The following is a 23809-nucleotide window of genomic DNA, read 5'->3' on the forward strand; positions in this document are numbered from 1 at the left end:
CTCCCATTACTGCTGGTGCCCCTGGACTTCTAAGGTCAGTGAGGTCCTGGATGGTCCCCTCAGTGTGCTGAATTTTATCAGGTCTGCCTAGAGCGTTTGCCTGACCTTTGGGCTCTGTGCCCCGTCGATGCTATGGTTCCGGCAGTACTTTGCCATACTCCTCCGGCAACCACATGCCTAGGCCCTCAGGTCTCTGTTACACTCCCGTGTCAGAGCAGTTACGTCCGTCTCCTCTCACTTCCACTTACTAACTAACTGTCCAACTGTTGTCCCCTCCCTCCTGGTCGTTGTCTAGTAGATTGGATCGGCTCCACCCCTGAGTGGCCATCCATTGGGTCCATTTCTAGTCTGTCACCAGTCTGTGGGGATGAGGGAAAATGGGATTATAATCTATTTTGTTGTTACCGGCACTGGTCGTCCAGGTCACTGGGGGTAGGCCATGCATCTTTTACAGGATGCAGTACCTTGTAGTGCCCAGATGGGTTTAGGGGTGCTACAGTTGTAATGCAGAATAGGATAAGCAGCCCCAATCAAGTTCCAAAGAAAACCAAGCTGTCCTGCAGACTCAGGGTGCATCAATGTCAGAGCAAACTATCTGTCAACAGTTGAATGAAATTAAACACTATGGCAGGAGACCCAGCAGAATGTCACTGCTGACACAAGAGACATAAAAAAGCTAGACTGCAGTTTGACTATTTGTCATATGCAAATGTGACTCTGATCTAACTTGTGTTTTCTATGTCATTGCACGTTTAATGTTCTGGAAACTCCTAGAAACTACAAAGTACCTGTATACCACCAAAAAATATTCTATGGCACATTTTCCTGGATCTTTACATTATTCCATACCTATTAATCTTCAAAGAATGTTTTTTTTTTTCCAAATGCTGACACTGTCCAATCAATAATGGCCATGTCAGATGATATAGGGGCATGTAAATTGTTAAAAAGAAACCATGACACTGGATCAATTTCACTGTTTAGTGCCAGGAGTAACATAGTACTCGCACAATTCAGTGTTGTAAGAAAAGGTTTTCCAGTATTTCTGCTTTACGGTATACTTACAAGGCGTTTTCTGCAGAATTGCTTCAACGTCCATTTAAAAAAACTCATTGTGAATATACAGTATATGGTGCATGCGAGTGTATGGATCAGCCTCAGGAGCTGAACTCGTTATAAAGCCAGCATCTTGACTGTAATAACAGAGACCAGAGCAGTACCCCAGCTGTGACCTCAGGCGAACTCAATGAACTCAGTTAACTCTCCTCGGGTGAACTCAGTTAACTCACCTCAGGTGAACTCAATTTCAGCTTACTGTCTTAGGCTATGTGCGCACGTTGAGTAATCGGTTGCAGTAAAATGCACCAAAACGCGATACAGTTTTGATTAATTTTTCTGCAAGGGGACGCAGATGTGGTGCAGAAATTTGTTGCAGAAATCTGCATCTCCTGCCGGAAAACGTAGTCAAAACCGCACCATGTTTTTTGTGCGTTTTTCAGTTCTTGGTAGAAAAACGCGTCAAAACCACAATGCGTTTATTGGTGTGACTTCTGCCAGAAGAAGCAGATTTGGTGCAGATTTCTGCACCAAATCTGCATCTCCTGGAAAAAAATGCATCAAAACCACATTGCGTTTTAGGTGCGTTTTTCTGCCAGGAGATGCAGATTTTCTGCAAGCAAATACTCAATGTGCGCATATAAGCTAAGACGGTAATCCGGCATTGAGTTCACCTCAGGTGAGTTCATAGAGTTCAGGTGACATCACTGACATCACCGCTCTCACAGCTGCGGCTCCATCAGTGTGTCCCACAAGTCACGTTTGCTAATGTGACTGCGCACTGCAACCTCAGGAAGTAGAAGAGCCAGGATCGTCGTGGGATGCCGTGTCTGTGGATTACGTCAGACCTGCATGGATGTTTGGGGGGGGGGGGTTAATAAATTTGAGGAAAAGGGTGTTTTGGGGTTTTTTTTTCTTTAAAGAATTTTTCTATTTATTTGTTCAATAATAAGGAATTTATTAACCCTTGGCTCCTGTTGTTCCAGCGCAGCTTAACCCGTACTTTCCCCTCCTATATTGTGGATACTGTCTGTCTGTTTGTGTATACTGTGTGTATAGTATCTGTGTATACTGTCTGTCTGTCTATACTGTCTGTCTGCGAATACTGTCTGTCTGTCTATACTATCTGTGTATACTGTCTGTGTATACCCTGTCTGTGTATACTGTCTGTCTGCTTACAGTATACTGTCTGTGAAAACTGTCTGTCTTTCTATACTATCTGTGTATACTGTCTGTCTGTATACTGTTCGTGTATACTGTCTGTCTGTCCACAGTATACTATCTGTCTGTGTATACTGTCTGCCTGTATACTGTTTGTCTGTCTGTGTATACTGTCTGTCTACTCTACAGTATACTATCTGTCTGGGAATACTGTCTGGGAATACTGTCTGTCTGTCTATACTAACTGTCTGTGTATTCTGTCTATACTATCTGTCTGTTTGTGTGTCTGTGTATTCTGTCTGTCTGTCTGTCTGTACAACCTATCTATCTATACATCCATCCTAGCTCTCTATACAAAATACCATATGCCTCATTATGAAGGTGAACACATAGTACAGTCATTTATTTTTTTTTTACCGTGTGCCGTGTGGTAATGTGCTATATAGCATGATGGGGACTATGTGCCAGGATGAGGGGGCTATATACTAGGATAGGTGGCTATATACCAGGATGGGGGGGCTATATACAAAGATGGAGTGCTATATACCAGGATGGGGGGCTATATACCAGGATGGTGCCATGATGGGGACATATATACCAAGATAGGCCATGATGGCACCATATATACAAGGATGGGCAGAGATGGGGACATATATACCAGGGTGGGGCCATATATACCAGGCTATATCCATGATTGGAGTCATACACCAGGATGGAGCCATGATGAGAAGATATACCATGTTGGGATCATAATGGGAATAATTTATACCTGGATGGGGCCATAATAGTGGACATATATACCAGAATATAGCCATGATGGGGTCATAAACCAGGATGGGACCATATATACCAAGATATAGGCATGATGGGGTCATACACCAGGATGGGGCCATGATGGCGAGATATACCATGTTGGGGTCATAATGGGGATAATTTATACCTGGATGGGGCCATAATAGTGGGCATATATACCAGAATATAGCCATGATGGGGTCATAAACCAGGATGGGGCCATGATGTAGACATAATTACCAGGAAGTGGCCCAGGATGGGGGACATTACTGCACAATAAAATGGGGATGGGGGGCAACCTATATGTCTTTATAGGATTTAGAATGCTACAGTGGCCCATACATCATACATGTCCCCTCCAGTGGGGTAACTACAGTCTGATAGGCCCGGGGCCCATCAGACTGTAGTTACGCCACTGGAGGGGACATGTTTCTTTGCATAGATATATACTGTTTCACTATGTAGTGTAGGTGAGAGAAAACGTCACATTCTTTTTTTCCTATAAAACTAGTATAAAAAATAAGAAAAAATTACAAATACAGGCTCCAAAAAAAAGCCTATAGAGAAAAAAAAAGCACTAAAACTGCACAGTTTAGCAGCGTTTTTAGACGCACCAAGGGCAGAGATTTCATGACATCACATCCACTCTGCTTGGATATTTAATCCATATTCACATGAAGAGTAATTGTCGTGCTTTTCTGCTTTTTTTTTTTACATATAAATTCTGCTGCACTTAACTGTCCAAGCAAAGTGGATGTTATTTCATGAAAAGACGCTGCTGACCTCTGCGGTTTTGGTGCTTTTTTTTGCTCGGGAGGTTTCTATGTGGAGTCTAAAAAAATACACATGGAAAAAACTGCAATTACTTTTTTTTAAATGCAGAATCAAAGCTTTTCTGTACTATAAAAACACTTAAGTGTCTGTCCGCAAGTTGCTTTTTTCTTGCTTTTTGGTCGCGTTTTAACACTTGAACTACTGGACTCGTGACACCTATATAGAAATACATGGTGCAAAGTAGTCAAAATGACTACCTCAGTAGTTCTAGTGTTAAACTGCACTGTGTCAATGACAAAATGCATGCATTTTGACCGCGTTATTTTTGTCAAACGCAGTGTTTACGTTTATCAAAAGGCTGCAGTTTTGTCCTTAAGCCAGAATGCAGCATGCGAACATACCCTAAAAATGCAGATTCACATCTACACCAAAAATGCATGAAATAATAGGGAAAAGGCATAAGAAATGCAGATTGTTATTGTGTAGTTTGGTATGGACAGCAGCAGAAAACAAAAAACACAGAATTTCGGTACTCGATCAAGTATTAGTGTGCTTGAGACCCTCGATGCTAGATCAAGCATTTTGCTGTTCAGACTCCCATGCTGGAGTCCGTGCCCCACGTTTCCCATCTTTTTATCTTGGCTACTGGCATTAGTGTGATTGGTCTACCGCATAGCGTTATCGGGGCTATATAAGACCCAAAGATGCCATGTTTGACGCACTTTACTAAAAAATAGTGTAGGGATTAGGGAGAAATTCTGCTGGAGAAGGGATAGTGTGTTATAGCATGACAGCAACTGCTGGTACAACAGTAAACAGACAGTCCTTTTCAAGGCTAATTGAAAGCTATTCTATTCTCTGATAATATCATTCTTATTCTGCATTTACTGTAGGGCAAGCTTCTGAAGTAAGGTTGTGTATTAGAGGCCTGTAAGCAGTGATTCTAGCCTTACACACTATGCTGCTGATACCTACAAAATTTAATTTATTGTTTAAAAATACCACCCTTAGCTCCGTACATAATTTAAAACGCACAAGGCCTGCGGTAAGGGACATGGAAATGTATGTATGTCCCACTGATGGTGGTGCATGCAGAGGTTATGGGCGTGAGCCAGGGCAAATTGGGCCTGCTGTGGAAGCACAGGAAAGACATCATCTAGACCTAGGTTCCTGCCTAACGTTACAGGGGCGAGAGGGACACCACTGTTGAAGCCAGAATTGTATAAGCAGGTTGTGGTCTGGATGGCAGATAATGCTTCTAGTCTGTCTACCACCACCCTGCCATCCACATGGTCCCGTCTGACTAGTGAACAGACAGGACCACATAATCCTCACCCTGATCCTACTTCATCCCAGCATGGCGAGTCTACGGAGACAAGTGAGCCCACACTTGGACACTGCGAAGAGCTCTTTACCTTTCAATTTAAGGCTTCATCTCGCCTCTGAATGTGAACGGTTAAAGATCGTGTGCGGTGATGGCCAAATATTTGAGCAGGTGGGAAATGGCAAATACTGTCTCAAGAGGTGGATGATGATAGGACACAGTTTGTCAGCAAGTAAGATGAAGTCTAGACATCAGGAAGAGGAACAGAGTGCAGTAATGGAAGACAAGGTGGTGGACGATGAAGTCACTGACCCAACATGGCGAGGTGGCGTGCAGAGTAAGGACAGCATCTCAGAGGGGAAAGTACCCGCAGCACCGCAATATGCAGCAAGAGGCAGAGGGGGGGGGGGGCTAGAGGGTGAAGGCAATAACTGTTCCCCAGAACACCCACAGGCAACAAGATCCCAGGACAAGTGTTCGGTGTTCTCCAGTTTAGAGCTTTTTTACAACACAGTGCAGAAAACGGTCATTAGTAGACTTTGCGGTACCAGGCTCAGAAGGGGCCAGACCACTACCAGCCTGACCACTACCAGCATGCTCAATCACATCATCCAAACACCCAACTAGATGGCCAGAACACCTGGGCCCACAATCATTGTCAGCGGGTGAACCCACTGCCTCTTCCCCTGTGCTGGTCAATACCCTGCCCAGGACACAGTCGCAAATGTCTCCAGCCCTGAAGCCATCTTTGCACATTTGCAAACACCATCAGCAATCATGTCCACTTTCTTGTCCCAGCACAGTGTCCAGTTGTCTCTACCTCACAAGCAGAAATACAACCTCAGGCTCAAGCACTAAATGGCCCCATTTCCAGACTAATTGCCCTGGAAATGTTGCCGTTTAGGCTTGTGGACACTGAGGCTGTACGCAACCTCATGGCGGCAGTCGTCGCTCGGTACCTGATCCCCAGGTTTCACTATTTCTCTAGGTGTGGTGTCCTCACCTTACACATCCTCACGTCACATAACATCACCTGTGCCTCATACTCATTTTGCCTAGGCCTCTCACTGACTGCAAATCCTTTGCCTGTTTGAGAGTCAAGAATTAAGTGTTTTAGAAATTGATCCAAATCTGGAATCAGAGTGTCTTCTGTACGTCTGTTGCTACCTGTATTCCTCATGCCCATTTTCTCTAGGCCTTGCACTGTCTGCAGATCCTTTACCACTTTGAGAGTCATTATTTAAGAGCATTTTAAAAATTGAAAAAAATATATTATCAGACTCTATCCTCTACTTCTTTTGCTGGCTGCATTGCCATGCCTCCTAGTCATTTTGGCCAAGTCTTGCACTGACTGCAGATCCTTTGCCTCATTGAGAGTCAGAAAATAAGAATGTTATAAAAATTAATAGAAATTGAAAACAAAAATGGAATCAGACCGTCTCCAGTATGTTTATTGTTGCCTGTATTGCCATTCCTCATGCCTGTCTGCATCTTCTTAACATGAATTAAGAGTGTGTTTAACATTGATCCAAAACTGGAACCAGAGTTTCTCCTGTACGTTTGTTGCTGGTTAGATTGCCATGCCTCCTGGTTACGTAGGTGGGCCAAATACAGTAGAACCTCGGTTTACGAGTAACTTGGTGTGCGAGTATTTCGCTATACGAGCAAAGCTTGCTGTAAATGTGTAATTCGATTTACGAGCAAAATATCGCACACACTTCCGGTTCTATACTTACAAACACACACAAACACACACATATTATGCTCACATATCTGCCGTTCCCTCGCCGGCCTCATACCTGGTTCTTGTAGTCCGCCGGTATGTGGATCCGGTAACCAGCACGACTGATACACGAGCTGCCGCTGTGCTTCCCAATGGCAGCGCGCTGACCAATCAGAGCCACTGACGTCAGCGCGCTGGCCAATCACAGAGGCAAGCAGCTCATGGCAATGATGACAGCCTCTGAAGGCCTGACAGCGGCAGCCCTTGCATCGGCCACCAGGCCAGCGAGGGAACGGAGGATAATAGTGAGCATAATGTGCGTGTGTGTGCGCGCGCTTGTGCATGGGTGTGCGCGCGTCTGTGCATGGGTGTGCGCGCGTCTGTGCATGGGTGTGCGCGCGTCTGTGCATGGGTGTGCGCGCGTCTGTGCATGGGTGTGCGCGCATTTGTGCATGGGTGTGCGCGCATTTGTGCATGGGTGTGCGCGCGTCTGTGCATGGGTGTGCACGCGTCTGTGCATGGGTGTGCGCGCATTTGTGCATGGGTGTGCGCGCGTTTGTGCATGGGTGTTCGCGTGTGGAATGGCACAATAGGGAACCAGGATGGGACATGCTAAAAGTTGTGGAATGTATTGTCTGCATTCCAATGATTTCCTATGGGAAATTTTGCTTTGCTAGACGAATAAGTTGGTTTACGAGCACACTCCCAGAATGGATTGTTCTCGTAAACCAAGGTTCCACTGTACCTGGTTCCACAATCATTCTATGAGGATAGCCACATTCAGCAACCATGTCCACTTCCTTGTCCCAGCGCAGCATTCAGTGGTCTCTTCCCCAGGCCTTGGAGCGCAAGCGTTAATACGCAGACACCCACCTACAGGCTACAACAATAAACAGCCACAGTTCCAGACTGCTTTACCTACAAATATTGCCGTTTAGGCTTGTGGACACTGATGATTTCAGCAACCTGATGACAGTGGTCGCCTCTCGGTACGTGATCTTCAGCCCTCACTATTTCTCACTATGTGGCGTCCCCGCCTTAAATAACCTTGTGTCCCATAACATCACCTGTGCCTCATAGTCATTTTTGCTAGGTCTCGCAATGACTGCCGATCCTTACTAGTTTACCTATTAATACTGCGGTTAGCTGCCTGTAATATGCGCCGGCCGTGCAGTAAGGGACAGGGAAATGGATGTGCTCCTGATGGAACACGCACAGGTTAAGATAGTACAGCAGGTGAAACTGTGCCTGCTGCATGAGCACAACAAAAATGTTCATACCCTAGACCACTGTAGCAGGGTGGCGGGAGACAACACTCTTTACAACTGACACAAAATTTAGTCAGAGGCCCTCCTTTCCATCCCTTGCTGCATGTCAATTCGTCCTTGGAATTCTAGCTAGGCCTTGCACTGAGTGCATAGACTCTGCCAGTTTTGGAGTCAGATTTTTCGTGATAATTCAATCTGAGTCTCTCCTCTACATCCCTTGCTGGATATATTTCAGTCCCTCCTTTTACTTTTTGGCAGCCCTTACACTTAGCGCATAGGCTTTACCAGTCTAGTAGAGCGCACAGCTGGGGAGGGACTGTCCCATAATATGAGGATGCCATTCGGGACCGATAGCCCTGGGACTGACCTAACAGGGTAGGGGAGCACACAGCTGGGGAGGGTCTGTCCCATAACATGAGGCTGCCTACGGACCGACAGCCCTGGGACTGACAGAGCACAGCAGGGCAGGGGAGCACACAGCTGGGGAGAGACTGTCCCATAATATGAGGCTGCCTCCGGACCGACAACCCTAGGACTGACCCGGCACAGCTGGGGAGGGACTGTCCCTTAATATGAGGCTGCCTCTGGACCAATAGCCCTGGGACTGACACAGCAGAGCAGGGGAGCACACAGCTGGGGAGAGACTGTCCCATAATACGAGGCTGCCTCCGGACCAATAGCCCTGGGACTGACACAGCTGGGGAGGGACTGTCCCATAACATGAGGCTGCCTACGGACCGACAGCCCTGGGACTGACAGAGCACAGCAGGGCAGGGGAGCACACAGCTGGGGAGGGACTGTTCCATAACATGAGGCTGCCTCCGGACCGATAGCAAGCCGCGTGTCACACAGCGCAGAGCGGGGAGCACAGGCGCGCACACAGCGCAGAGCGGGGAGCACAGGCGCGCACACAGCGCAGAGCGGGGAGCACAGGCGCGCACACAGCGCAGAGCGGGGAGCACAGGCGCGCGCACACAGCGCAGAGCGGGGAGCACAGGCGCGCGCAGAGCGGGGAGCACAGGCGCGCGCACACAGCGCAGAGCGGGGAGCACAGGCGCGCGCAGAGCGGGGAGCACAGGCGCGCGCGCACAGTGCAGAGCGGGGAGCACAGGCGCGCGCACACAGCGCAGAGCGGGGAGCACAGGCGCGCGCGCACAGTGCAGAGCGGGGAGCACAGGCGCGCGCACACAGCGCAGAGCGGGGAGCACAGGCGCGCACACAGCGCAGAGCGGGGAGCACAGGCGCGCACACAGCGCAGAGCGGGGAGCACAGGCGCGCACACAGCGCAGAGCGGGGAGCACAGGCGCGCGCACACAGTGCAGAGCGGGGAGCACAGGCGCGCACACAGCGCAGAGCGGGGAGCACAGGCGCGCGCACACAGTGCAGAGCGGGGAGCACAGGCGCGCGCACACAGCGCAGAGCGGGGAGCACAGGCGCGCACACAGCTGGGTGCCTGGTCCAGATTGCAGGGATGCACTGTACTGAGTGAGAACCTTGTAAGAAGCAGCTCCCTCTTGTACTCACCCTGAGGAGTCCACAGTTGCCGAGTCTTCAGCCAGTGGTGACTCCTTCCTGGAGGATGTGAAAGGGCTGGGCCCAGAGTTAACCAGTTCAGGCCAGTGTCAGTCTGACAGCTGTTACAGACACGGGGAGGACGATCTCTTACTGGAAATGGAAACTTCTAATTATAGTCACTGAACAGCACAGAAAGTGAAACAATCCAGACTTTTACCTCTTGGTTGGGTCAGGCTGGCCTCCTGTCAGTGATATAGGCTCTGACTCAGGGACCCCGAGTCAGGGTGACATGCCTGCGCTCACCACAAGTCTGGATGTCCCTAGACCAGAGGTGGGGAACCTTTTTTCTGCCGGGGGCCATTTGGAAATTTCTACCAACCTTCGGGGCCGCAGAAAATCATCAATGTGAAAATGGCCCTGCTATATTTGGTTAAACAATTAACCCCTACTGTGGTGGCTGGAGCTGCTTCTCTTTGGTGTAGCTGTGATGTTTGGTGATAGTAATCAGGTTTCTTCTCACAACTGCTTTTCCAGGTTTGTCTCGGTCTGGAGCGCAGTCAACTCTTTGTGATAAGATTGGTAAATCAAATACATCACATAACAGACGCTGTATATACATCACAGGAGACACTGGAGGCACATATCACATAGGAGTGGGGACACTTACATCACTGGAGAGCTGGGGGCAGTGGCGTAACTACCGCGGTCGCAGCGGTCGCGATCGCGACCAGGCCCGGGAGGTTAGGGGCCCGGCGGCCGCCAGGCAGATCAGCAGCCAGCTCCTGTCAGTGTGAGAGGAGCTGCGCTGATCTGTCACAGACCTCGCGGCTGCTATTTGACCCGCTGCCAACACCAGGCCCCCCTGCCTGATGTCAGCGGCGGCACCGGGGCCCCCTACCTGGTGTCAGCGGCTGCAGCGTCTCCCCCGTCACCGCGCACAGTAATGATGAAGCATAGCGCGGCCGGTGCCGAGCTATGCATCACCATTCTCCCCCTGTGCGATGACGTCACTCCCGAGCGACTGCTGTGCTGAGTGCAGGACGGGAGGACGCCGACCGCAGCATCGGGAGAACGAGCAGCAGGGAGGACAGCAGCGGTGGAAGGAAGAGAGAAGGTGAGTACTTGTTTTTTTTTTAATATAAGTGAGTAAACGGTGGCCAGAGGCTTGGGAAGGCAGTTCTGGGGAAGCTGCATTATTGTACATGGAAGCCTGGAGAGGCTGCTTTATACATGGAGGTCTGAGGAGGCTGCATTATATGTGGAGGTCTGGGTTAGCTGCATTATTATACATGGAGGCCTGGAGAGGCTGCTTTATACATGGAGGACTGAGGAGGCTGCATTATATATGGAGGCCTGGAGAGGCTGCTTTATACATGGAGGTCTGAGGAGGCTGCATTATATATGGAGGCCTGTAGAGGCTGCTTTATACATGGAGGTCTGGGGAGGCTGCATTATATATGGAGGTCTGGGGTGGCTGCATTATTATACATGGAGGCCTGGAGATACTGCATTATACATGGAGGCCTAGAGATACTGCATTATACATGGAGGCCTGAGGAGGCTGGGTGCATTGTTATACATGGAGGCCTGGAGAGGCTGGCTGCTATATTATACATGGAGGCCTGAGGGGGCTGGGTGCATTGTTATACATGGAGGTGGTCTGGAGAGACTGGGTGCTATATTATACATGGAGGCCTGAGGAGGCTGGGTGCATTGTTATACATGGAGGCCTGGAGAAGCTGGCTGCTACATTATACATGGAGGCCTGAGGAGGCTGGCTGCATTATTATACATGGAGGCCTGGAGAGGCTGGCTGCATTATTATATATGGAGGTCTGGGAGGGCTGCATAATACAAAATGAAGGACACCTTATACATGGAATATAGGGGTGCCTTATGCATGGAGGAGTATGGGGCTGCATAATGCAATATGAAGTTTTATGGGGTTGCATTATAATACATATAGGACTATGGGGGCTACATTATGATATATGGAGGACTATGGAGGCTACCTTATACATGGACTATGGGGGTGCATTATAAAACATTGGGGACTATGTGGTGCAGTGTAATATATGGAGAACTATGGGGTGAATTATAATATATGGAGAACTATGAGAAATTCATTATAATAATTGGAGGGCTACTTTATACAAGGAGGACTTTAGGGCTGCATTATAATATATGGAGGCCTGTGTGGTGCAGTATAATACATGGAGAACTATGGGGTGAAATATAATACATAGAGAACTATGAGAAATTCAAGATAATAATTGAAGGGCTACTTTATACATGGAGGATTATGGGGGTGCATTATAATATATGGAGGACTATGTGGTGCAGTATTATATATTGAGTACTATGGGGTGAATTATAATGCATGGAGAACTATGGGAAATGCATTATAATACATGGAGGACTGGGGTGCACTATTATATATTGAGGACTATGTGGTGCAGTATTATATATTGAGTACTATGGGGTGAATTATAATGCATGGAGAACTATGGGAAATGCATTATAAAACATGGAGGACTATGGAAGTGTATTCTAATATATGAAGGGTTATGTGGGACCCTTTATACTATTTGGAAGGCTATGTGGGTGCCATTATTGTATTTGGAGAACTATATACAAGGGGGGACAAAGATACAAGCAGGGGATGGGAACGTTTTGTGCTGAGGGAAAAAGGCTCTTTTCCCTCAGCATCCAGCTTTCCCATGCTCTGCTATACATCATGTCTCAGCACCCAGCTTTCCCATGCTCTGATATGGGAAAGCTGGGTGCTGAGGGAAAGATGTATAGCAGAGCATGGGGATGCAGTGTGCCGAGGCCAAGATGGATATCAGAAAATAGGAAAGCTGGGTGCTGATAGAGGGATTTCAGATCATGGGAAATCTGGGTGCTGTGGGTAAGAGCCAAGTGTCAGCATCATTATCCTGTACCCCGAGTGTCAGTGTCATTATCCTGTACCCTAAATGTCGATGTACGTGGAGGGGGGGCCCAGGTCTGAACTTTGCACCGGGGCCCATCAAACTTTAGTTACGCCCCTGGCTGGGGGCATATACATGACATAGGAGACGCTGAGACTGTTGTATATACATCACATAGGAGACACTGAGACTGCTGTATATGCATCTCAGGAGATGCTGGGGGCACATACATCACTTAAGGGGCTGGGGACATGTATATGCCCCCAGCCCCTCTTGTGATGTAAATCTGGATTACATACATCATAAGAGGGGCTGGGTTACATACATCACAAGAGGGGCACGGGCACATACATAACAAGGGTGGCTTGGGCACACACATCACAATAGGAGTTGGGGCACACATCACAAGAGAGGCTGGGGCCATACACATCACAAGAGGGTTTGGGGCCGTACACATCACAAGAGGGGTTAGGGGCATACACATCACAAGAGGGGCTGGGGCACAGACATCACAAGAGGGGCTGAGGCACAGACATCACAAGAGGGGCTGGAGCACAGACATCACAAGAGGGGCTGGAGCACAGACATCACAAGAGGGGCTGGAGCACAGACATCACAAGAGGGGCTGGAGCACAGACATCACAAGAGGGGCTGGAGCACAGACATCACAAGAGGGGCTGGAGCACAGACATCACAAGAGGGGCTGGAGCACAGACATCACAAGAGGGGCTGGAGCACAGACATCACAAGAGGGGCTGGAGCACAGACATCACAAGAGGGGCTGGAGCACAGACATCACAAGAGGGGCTGGAGCACAGACATCACAAGAGGGGCTGGAGCACAGACATCACAAGAGGGGCTAAGGCACAGACATCACAAGAGGAGCTGAGGCACAGTCATCACAAGAGGGGCTGGAGCACAGACATCACAAGAGGGGCTGGAGCACAGACATCACAAGAGGGGCTAAGGCACAGACATCACAAGAGGAGCTGAGGCACAGTCATCACAAGAGGGGCTGGAGCACAGACATCACAAGAGGGGCTGGAGCACAGACATCGCAAGAGGAGCTGAGGCACAGACATCACAAGAGGGGCTGGAGCACAGACATCACAAGAGGGGCTGGAGCACAGACATCACAAGAGGGGCTGGAGCACAGACATCACAAGAGGGGCTGGAGCACAGACATCACAAGAGGGGCTGGAGCACAGACATCACAAGAGGGGCTGGAGCACAGACATCGCAAGAGGAGCTGAGGCACAGACATCGGAAGAGGGGCTGAGGCACAGACATCACAAGAGGAGTTGGGGCACACATCACAAGAGAGGCTGGGGCCATACACATCACAAGAGGGTTTGGGGCCGTACACATCACAAGAGGGGTTAGGGGCATACACATCACAAGAGGTGCTGGGGCACAGACATCACAAGAGGGGCTGAGGTACAGAGATCACAAGAGGGGCTGGAGCACAGACATCACAAGAGGGGCTGGAGCACAGACATCACAAGAGGGGCTGGAGCACAGACATAACAAGAGGGGCTGGAGCACAGACATCACAAGAGGGGCTGAGGCACAGACATCACAAGAGGAGCTGAGGCACAGTCATCACAAGGGGGGCTGGAGCACAGACATCACAAGAGGGGCTGGAGCACAGACATCGCAAGAGGAGCTGAGGCACAGACATCACAAGAGGGGCTGGAGCACAGACATCGCAAGAGGAGCTGAGGCACAGACATCGCAAGAGGGGCTGAGGCACAGACATCACAAGAGGGGCTGGGGCACATACATCACAAGAGGGGCAGAGGCACAGACATCACAAGAGGGGCTGGGGCACAGACATCACTGGGGGGCACAGACATCACAAGAGGAGCTGAGGCACAGACATGACTGGGAGGGTAGATACATCACTGGGGAGGCACAGACATCACTGGGGGAGCACTGACATCACTGGGGGAGCACTGACATCACTGGGGGAGCACTGACATCACTGGGGAAGCAGATACATCACTGGAGGGAGCACATACATGACTGGGGGGAGCACATACATGACTGGGGGGAGCACAGACATGACTGAGGGAGCATAGACATGGCTGGGGTAGCACAGACATGACTGGGGTAGCACAGACATGACTGAGGGTAGCACAGACATGACTGGGGGAAGCACAGACATGACTGGGGGTAGAACAGACATCACTGGGGAGGCACAAACATCACTGGGTGGGGGGCACAGACATCACTGGGGGGAGGCACAAACATCACTGGGGGGAGGCACAAACTTCACCTGCGGGAGCACAGACATCACTGGAAGGAGCACAGACATCACTGGGGGACACACAGCACTGGGGGGTCTGCACACTGCACTTGCGGAGCCCTGACATCACTTGAGGGGGGACACAAACCTGAGGTAATACACAGCATTGAGGGGCACACAACACTGAGGGTTGCACGTAACTCTGGGGGGGGGGGGGCGGTACACAGAACTGGACTGGGCACACAGCAGCAGAGGGCGGGCGCTGGACACACATCAGTGTCGGACTCACAGCACCGGAGAGCAGGCGTCAGACACACGGCACCGGAGGGCAGAAAGCGGGCACACGGCTCTGGAGGGCAGAGGGCGAGCACATGGCTCCGGAGGGCAGAGGGCGGGCACATGACTCTGGAGGGCAGAAGGCGGCCACACACCACTGGAAGCTACTGTGGGACAGAAGTGAAGAGCGCTAAACCTGCCCACAAAGTAAATCCTGAGCACGCAGGGACTAGCCAGCAGGAGAGCCCATTTGTTTGCACAACCTGTGTATGTGGGTATTTAAAGGGCCGACGGCCAGTAAGATCGCAGCGGCGGCTCAAACACTGCGGACCCCGGGAATGTGCCCAGGGGCCGCAGAAAAGGTCATGGCAGGCCGCGGGCCGGAGGTCCCCCCCTGCCCTAGAGTGGACACTGGGACTGAGTGCTGTATTGTCAGTCAGAAAAACAACTAGTGATGAGCGAGTACTTAAAAGCTCGGGTGCTCGAGGCTCGGGCCGAGCATCCCAAGATACTCGTGTACTCGGCCCGAGCACCGAGCCCAATGTTATCCTATGGGAGACCCGAGTATTTTTATGAAATGACCCCCGGCAGCATGTAGAAACCCTAAAAATGTCACAAAAGTCTCAGAAGAGTGCTCAAATGACATGGCAACAGCATGGGGAAGACCCCTTGAAGCATTTATCACTCAAAAGTCACAGCTGTGAACAATTTTGTCCGAGTTTTACGCCATTTTTACGGACTCACCAGAAAACCTTCCAAAATGACACCAAAATGAATTTTCATGGCGGAAATGTTAAGGGCACATACCCAATAGTGAGATAGAGCTGGTGTATGTTACTTTTTGAGATTAATACATGAAAGATTTTACGTAAAACATTGTGTGGCACTCCGATGTCCAAAACACACGTTTTGTGCTTTTTACTAGCGATGTCGGACATTTTTTTTTTCATTCTATCTCCCGTCGGTCGGTCTCGCTCTGTCGGTCTCTCTCTGTCTTGTCTGTCCCCCTCTCACAGTCTGTCGGTCATTCTCCCCCCTCTCTCTTACTTACCGTTCCCCGATCACTGCCGCGGCGCTGCACAGCTGTTCACTAAACTCCGGCGGCTTTTCCTCTTTTGAAAAAGCCAGCCGCTCATTAAACAATCTCGTATTCCCTGCTTTCCTGCTTTTCGGCGCCTATGATTGGTTGCAGTGAGACACGCCCCCACGCTGAGTGACAGGTGTCTCACTGCACCCAAACACAGCAGCCGGTGGGTGTGTGTATACTGTGCAGTGAAATAAATAATTAAATAATTAAAAAAAACGTCGTGCGGTCCCCCCAATTTTAATACCAGCCAGATAAAGCCATACGGCTGAAGGCTGGTATTCTCAGGATGGGGAGCTCCACGTTATGGGGAGCCCCCCACCCTAACAATATCAGTCAGCAGCCGCCCAGAATTGCCGCATACATTATATGCGACAGTTCTGGGACAGTACCCGGCTCTTCCCGATTTACCCTGGTGCGTTGGCAAATCGGGGTAATAAGGAGTTATTGGCAGCCCATAGCTGCCACGATTAATCTGTAAATTACAGTTAAAAAACACACACCCGAAAAATCCTTTATTAGAAATAAAAAACACTAACAAAGTCCCTCATCACCAATTTATTAACCCCGGCAAACCCTCCATGTCCGGCGTACTCCACAGTCCTCCAGCGTCACGTCCAGCTCTGCTACATTCAGGTGACAGGAGCTGCAGAATACACCGCCGCTCCGGTCAGCTTCACACAGCAACTGAGGTGAGTATAGCGATCAGCTGAGCTGTCACTGAGGTTACCTGGATGCAGCGGTGGCCGCGGGTAACCTCAGTGACAGCTCAGCTGATCGCGCTACTCACCGCCGCTTCGGTCAGCTCCACGCAGCAACTGAGGTAAGTATAGCGATCAGCTGCTGTCACTGAGGTTAATCGATCCAGCGGTGGCCGTGAGTTACCTGACTGACAGCAGCTGATCGCGCTACTCACCTCAGTTGCTGTGTGAAGCTGACAGAAGCGGCGGTGTATTCTGCAGCTCCTGTCACCTGAATGTAGCAGAGCTGGACGCGACGCTGGAGGACTGTGGAGTACGCCGGACATGGAGGGTTTGCCGGGGTTAATAAATTGGTGATGAGGGACTTTGTTATTGTTTTTTATTTCTAATAAAGGATTTTTCGTGTGTGTGTGTTTTTTAACTGTAATTTACAGATTAATCATGGAAGGAATCTCGGGGAGACGCCTGACATTATTAATCTAGGACTTATTGGCAGCTATGGGCTGCCATTAACTCCTTATTACCCCGATTTGCCAACGCACTAGGGTAAATCGGGAAGAGCCGGGTACAGTCCCAGAACTGTCACATCTAATATATGCGGCAATTCTGGGCGGCTGCTGACTGATATTGTTAGGGTGGGGGGCTCCCCATAACGTGGGGCTCCCCATCCTGAGAATACCAGCCTTCAGCTGTATGGCTTTATCTGGCTGGTATTAAAATTGGGGGGACCGCACGCTGTTTTTTTTAATTATTTATTTAGTTATTTTACTGCACAGTATAGACACGTCCACCGGCTGCTGTGATTGGGTGCAGTGTGACACCTGTCACTCAGCGTGGGGGCGTGTCTCACTGCAACCAATCATAGGCGCCTGTGGGCGTGGAAAGCAGGGAATATGAGATGGCTGTGTGCAGAGCACAGCGCGCCCGCCGGTATAAAGGCTCGGTCACGCTGTGCGGGCCGGCCAATCACTGCAATTCCACAACTAACAGGGCTGTGGCATTGCAGTGGTCTGCCAGCCAATCCCTGCATGAGGGCTAGCTCTCAAAAGAGCGCCAACATGCAGGGATGAAGACCACGAGTACAGCACGAGTATCGCGAAATTACTCTGTACCCGCCGAGTAGCCCGAGTACAGTGATACTCGTGCGAGTACCGAGTAGTAACAAGCATACTCGCTCATCACTAACAACTAGGGGCCACCGTGCAAAAATATAACTTGCAGATCCATCTCCAGCAAGATACTTGCAAATCAAAGTATGATCTATGAGGGAACACATGAGACTGTGGGGGGGAACAACACATTGTAATGGTTGTTGCCATAGTTGGCTACTGCCTCTTTGGCTCTCTGTGCAGCCTGTTTATGTCTGCGGCCTTGCACTAATGCAGTAATAACCTGTGTTCCATAAAACGCATGACACTGGTGCCTGTCATCAGCAGCACCTGCAGTAGTCTGCTAGCACACAGAGATGTCCACAGAGCCACTATTCTCCGCAATTGCAGTTATGACTTTCCCACGTTTTACTATGGTGTTGTGAACCAGGCCTAAAGGGGGCTATCCCACAAATCAGGTTTGCACAAAGAGGTCTTGAAAAGTTGTATTTTATTTTATTCATTTGGTTGTGCAGGTAGTCCTGGCCTTCATGATCCAGAGATTTATTTATCTTTTTTTTAATCCCTGCCTTTTGTAAAATAATTTGTGCCGTTACTAGAGTCCTATGAGCCCAAAGCAAAATTAGGACCCCTTGGACCTGGGCATCCCCCCACAACAACATGTTGTTAATGTCCCGCATCCTGTACTAATGTCCCCGATCCTGAGCTTCTTTCTGGTAAATATGTCCCCCATCCTGGTATATATGCCCCCGATCCTGATAAATATGTTCCCATCCTGGGCCCCTTCCTGGTAACTATGTCTCCTATCCTGAGACATATGCCCCCCATCCTTGTCTATATGTCTCCCATTCTGGGCCCCTTCCTTATATATATGTAACCCATTCTGGTACATCTGTTTCCATCCTGAGCCCCCTAGTACTAAATATGTGCCCCATCCTGGTAATTATGTCTCCCATTTTTGCCCACTTCTATGTAAATATGTTCCCCATCCTGGTAAATATGTCCTCACATCCTGGTATATGTATGTCCCCCATTCCGAGCCCTTTCATGGAAAATATGTCCCCCAAACTGCGTTATATGTCCTCATCCTGGTATTATGTCAGCCATCCTGGGCCCCTTTCTGGTAAATATGTCCCCCATCCTGGTATATATGTCCCCCATCCTGAGCCCTTTCATGGTAAATTTGTCCCCCATACTGGTAAATATGTCCCCCAACCTGGTATATATGTCCTCATCCTAGTATTATGTCAGCCATCCTGGGCCCCTTTCTGGTAAATATGTCCCCCCACCTGCTATATACCGTATTTTTCGGACTATAAGACGCACCGGACCATAAGATGCACCCTGGTTTTAGAGAAGAAAAATAGGAAAATAAGATTTTAAGCAAAAAATGTGGTCATGACAAACTGTTATGGGGTACTACTACTAAGGTACCCCATCCTGGTAATGATCCTCCTGCCTTGTATATATATATATATATATATATATATATATATAAGTCCCTCATCCTGGTATAGCCCCATCTTGCTATATACTGCCATCCTGGTATGTGCTCCCATCCTGCTATATACCTCATCCTGGTATATGGCCGCATCATGCTATATACCCCCATCCTGGTATATGGCTGCATCCTGTCCTGCTATATACCCCATCCTGGCATATGGCCGCATCCTGCTATATACCCCCATCCTGGTATGTGCTCCCATCCTGCTATATACCCCCATCCTGGTATGTGCTCCCATTCTGCTATATACCCCCATCCTGCTATATACCCCCATCCTGGTATGGGCTCCCATCTTGCTATATACGCCATCATCCTGCTATATATGCCATCATCCTGCTATATCCCATCATCCTGCTCATATGCCATCATCCTGCTCATATGCCATCATCCTGCTCATATGCCATCATCCTGCTCATATACCATCATCCTGCTCATATACCCCCATCCTGCTCATATGCCGTCATCCTGCTATACACCCCCATCCTGCTATATGTCCTGCATCCTGTGGCACACACAAACAAAAAAATAAACGTTTATACTCACCTTTCCTCACTCCACGCAGCATCGCTCCTCCTCCTGTCTGTGCCGGCAGCGCTGTGTGGAGCTGGCCATGATCCCTGCAGCATCGCGATGTCCTCCTGTCTGTGCCGGCGCGGCTGTGTGTGGACACGTGCGCACAGCGATGACATCATCGCTGTGAGCACTGCTAGTCTCTACACAGCCGCGGCCGGCACAGACAGGAGGACATCGCGGTGTTGCAGGGGAATGGTGAGTGTACTGATTCACTGCCCCCCACGCTGATAATGATGCGCGGGGGGCAGTGAATACAGCCGCACATGATCACTCCAGGCTGTAGTTGCCAGGGGTCATCATGCGGCCGGCTGTTTAGTAAGTGCGCATCCCCCGCCCATCATCCCGCCCACCTGTCAGGGCTGGCTTCAGCGCTGAGAGATGGGTGATGGATGATGGGCGTGTATATGTAATGAGCGGGCCCACGTGGTCACAGCAAGCGCTGCAGCAGCCTGCTCGTGCCCCCGATGACTCGATCCACCGCAGCATCCTCATTCCCCGCAGCCCTACATTTAGATTATAAGACGCACCCCCCACTTTCCCCTAACATTTGGGGGGGGTAAAAGTTCGTCTTATAGTCCGAAAAATACGGTATGTCCCCCATTCTAGTATATATCTCACCCATATGCACTATCCTATTAAATTTGTACCCCATCCTGGTAAATGCACTGGGATATTTGGCTGTTTGATGATAAAATATTACTGTAGTGTGAACTTTTTCATTTTACATAATTTTCACCCATGTGAGGCATTGAAGTTAAAGCAGCAATAGGGATTTCTTCATCTCAAGCAATTTATTGAAACCAAAGCTAACAACAGTGGTGGGTATATCCCCCCAAAAAAGTCAATGTTGCAATAACCTGTCATGTGGCCTCAAGCATTGATTACAGCTTGGCAATGACATCTCATGCTGTTCACAGATAGAGACGAGCGATTTTGATCGGTAAAGATCGGAAAATTTCAAAATTGTATGATCCTTTGCGAGATCGGTTCGGGATCACAAATCTGGACCATCGTAAATGTTTGTTTCGGATCTGTACATGTTCGGGGCTTTTCTTATATTTTAATATTACTTTGGCTACTGTAGTGGTGCTGTATGATGAGTGGGGGATATGTTTGATGAGGGGAGGCGGTGGGGAGAGGTCAGAGGAGTGGCAGATTTTATGTTTATTTTCTTAACTTTATGTATGGATGTTTCCTGCAGCCAACCAGTGTGCAGGAAACATCTACAATGTTCAGACACAAAGGCTTGTGTCATTAGCTGCCTAAGTAATATAATAATAATATTCACTTATATAGCGCCATTAATTCCATAGCGCTTTACATATTGTATATTGTCATCTCTGTCCCCATTGGGACTCACAATCTAAGGTCCCTATCTGTATGTCTTTGTAGTGTGGGAAGAAACTGGAGAACCCGGAGGATACCCATGCAAACTCGGGGAGAACATACAAACTCAGATGACCCTCTGCATATAAAATGCAGACATGCGGCGTCGTCACCATTTTGTGATTGATAAAGCTTAGGGAAGGTGCTGCTGTTAAGGCCCCTTTACACACTGAGAATTTCTAGCGATCTCACCAGCGATCCCAACCTGGCCGGGATCGCTACAAAGTCTCTGGTGAGCTGTCAAACAGGCAGACCTGGCCAACGACGCAACAGCAATCCGGACCTGCAGAACGACCTAGCTAGTCATTGGGGACTTTGTCAGACCTAAAACACACGTGAAAACCACCGTGAAAACTGTCGGCAGACAGCAGACAGAGTAGCGCGATGAGAATGAACTCGGGTGAACTTCACCCGACTTCATTGTCATGCCGCGGCTGTTTGTGTGCCGTGTACTGATTAGCGGTCACCTGTGAAGGATTCACCGGTGACCGCTAATCCCCCGAGGGACTGAAGTGTCCCCCCCTCTCTCATACTCACCGATCCCCGATCACCGGCGCTGCACGGCGTTCACACTGCTCTGGCGGCTTTTTCTAATTTGAAAAAGCCGGCCGCTCATTAAACAATCTCGTATTCCCTGCTTTCCCCACCCACCGGCGCCTATGATTGGTTGCAGTGAGACATGCCCCCACGCTGAGTGACAGGTGTCTCACTGCACCCAATCACAGCAGCCGGTGGGTGTGTCACTATGGAGTATAGAAATAAATAAATAAATAATTTAAAAAAACGGCGTGCGGTTCCCCCCAAATTTAATACCAGCCAGATAAAGCCATACGGCTGAAGGCTGGTATTCTCAGGATGGGGAGCTCCACGTTATGGGGAGCCCCCCAGCCTAACAATATCAGTCAGCAGCCTCCCAGAATGGCCGCATACATTGGATGCGACTGTTCTGGGACAGTACCCGGCTCTTCCCGATTTGCCCTGGTGCGTTGGCAAATTGGGGTAATAAGGAGTTATTGGCAGCCTATAGCTGCCAATAAGTCCTAGATTAATCATGTCAGGCGTCTCCCCGAGATACCTTCCATGATTAATCTGTAAATTACAGTAAATAAACACACACACCCGAAAAAATCCTTTATTAGAAATAAAAAACACAAACACATTCCCTGGTTCACCACTTTAATCAGCCCCAAAAAGCCCTCCATGCCCGGCGTAATCCAGGATGGTCCAGCGTCACTTCCAGCTCTGCTGCATGGAGGTTAACGGAGCTGCTGAAGACACCGCCGCTCCTCTCACCTCCACGCAGCAAATAAAGAGAGCCGCGTGATCAGCTGAGCTGTCACTGAGGTTACCTGGATCCAGCGGTGGATGCAGCGGTGGCCGCGGGTAACCTCAGTGACAGCTCAGCTGATCGCGCTACTCACCGCCGCTCCGGTCAGCTCCACGCAGCAACTGAGGTTAGTATCGCGATCAGCTGAGCTGTCACTGAGGTTACTCGCGGCCACCGCTGCATCCACCGCTGGATCTAGGTAACCTCAGTGACAGCTCAGCCGATCACGCGGCTCTCTTCATTTGCTGCGTGGAGGTGACAGGAGCGGCGGTGAGTAGCGCGATCAGCTGAGCTGTCACTGAGGTTACTCGCGGCCACCGCTGCATCCACCGCTGGATCCAGGTAACCTCAGTGACAGCTCAGCCGATCACACGGCTCTCTTCATTTGCTGCGTGGAGGTGACAGGAGCGGCGGTGTCCTCTGCAGCTCCGGTCACCTCCATGCAGCAGAGCTGGATGCGGCGCTGGACCATCCTGGATTCCGCCGGACATGGAGGGCTTTTTGGGGCTGATTAAAGTGGTGAACCAGGGAATGTGTTTGTGTTTTTATTTGTAATAAAGGATTTTTCAGTTGTGTCTGTTTATTTACTGTAATTTACAGATTAATCATGGAAGGTTTCTCCGGGAAACGCCTGACATGATTAATCTAGGACTTATTGGCAGCTATGGGTTGCCAGTAACTCCTTATTACCCCGATTTGCCAATGCACCAGGGCAAATCGGGAAGAGCCTGGTACTGTCCCAGAACAGTCGCATCCAATGTATGCGGCCATTCTGGGCGGCTGCTGACTGATATTGTTAGGCTGGGGGGCTCCCCATAACGTGGAGCTCCCCATCCTGAGAATACCAGCCTTCAGCCGTATGGCTTTATCTGGCTGGTATTAAATTTGGGGGGAACCGCACGCCGTTTTTTTAAATTATTTATTTATTTATTTCTATACTCCATAGTGACACGCCCACCGGCTGCTGTGATTGGGTGCAGTGAGACACTTGTCACTCAGCGTGGGGGCGTGTCTCACTGCAACCAATCATAGGCGCCGGTGGGCGGGGAAAGCAG

General features: G+C 49.6%; 1 protein-coding gene across 2 annotated transcripts in view; it reads right to left on the minus strand.

Annotated features, from left to right (window-relative positions):
• Nucleotides 1-9727, minus strand: part of BAK1 (BCL2 antagonist/killer 1) — a 96581-nt gene extending 86854 nt beyond the window's left edge. For both annotated transcript variants that reach the window (XM_075333843.1, XM_075333845.1), the window contains exon 1: nucleotides 9623-9727. The gene's annotated coding sequence lies outside the window, so the exon portion shown is untranslated. The remainder of the gene's footprint in view (nucleotides 1-9622) is intronic.
• Nucleotides 9728-23809: the final 14082 nt, after the last annotated feature.

This window comes from Anomaloglossus baeobatrachus, chromosome 2 (genome assembly GCF_048569485.1).
Source record: "Anomaloglossus baeobatrachus isolate aAnoBae1 chromosome 2, aAnoBae1.hap1, whole genome shotgun sequence".
Lineage (NCBI taxonomy): Eukaryota > Metazoa > Chordata > Amphibia > Anura > Aromobatidae > Anomaloglossus > Anomaloglossus baeobatrachus.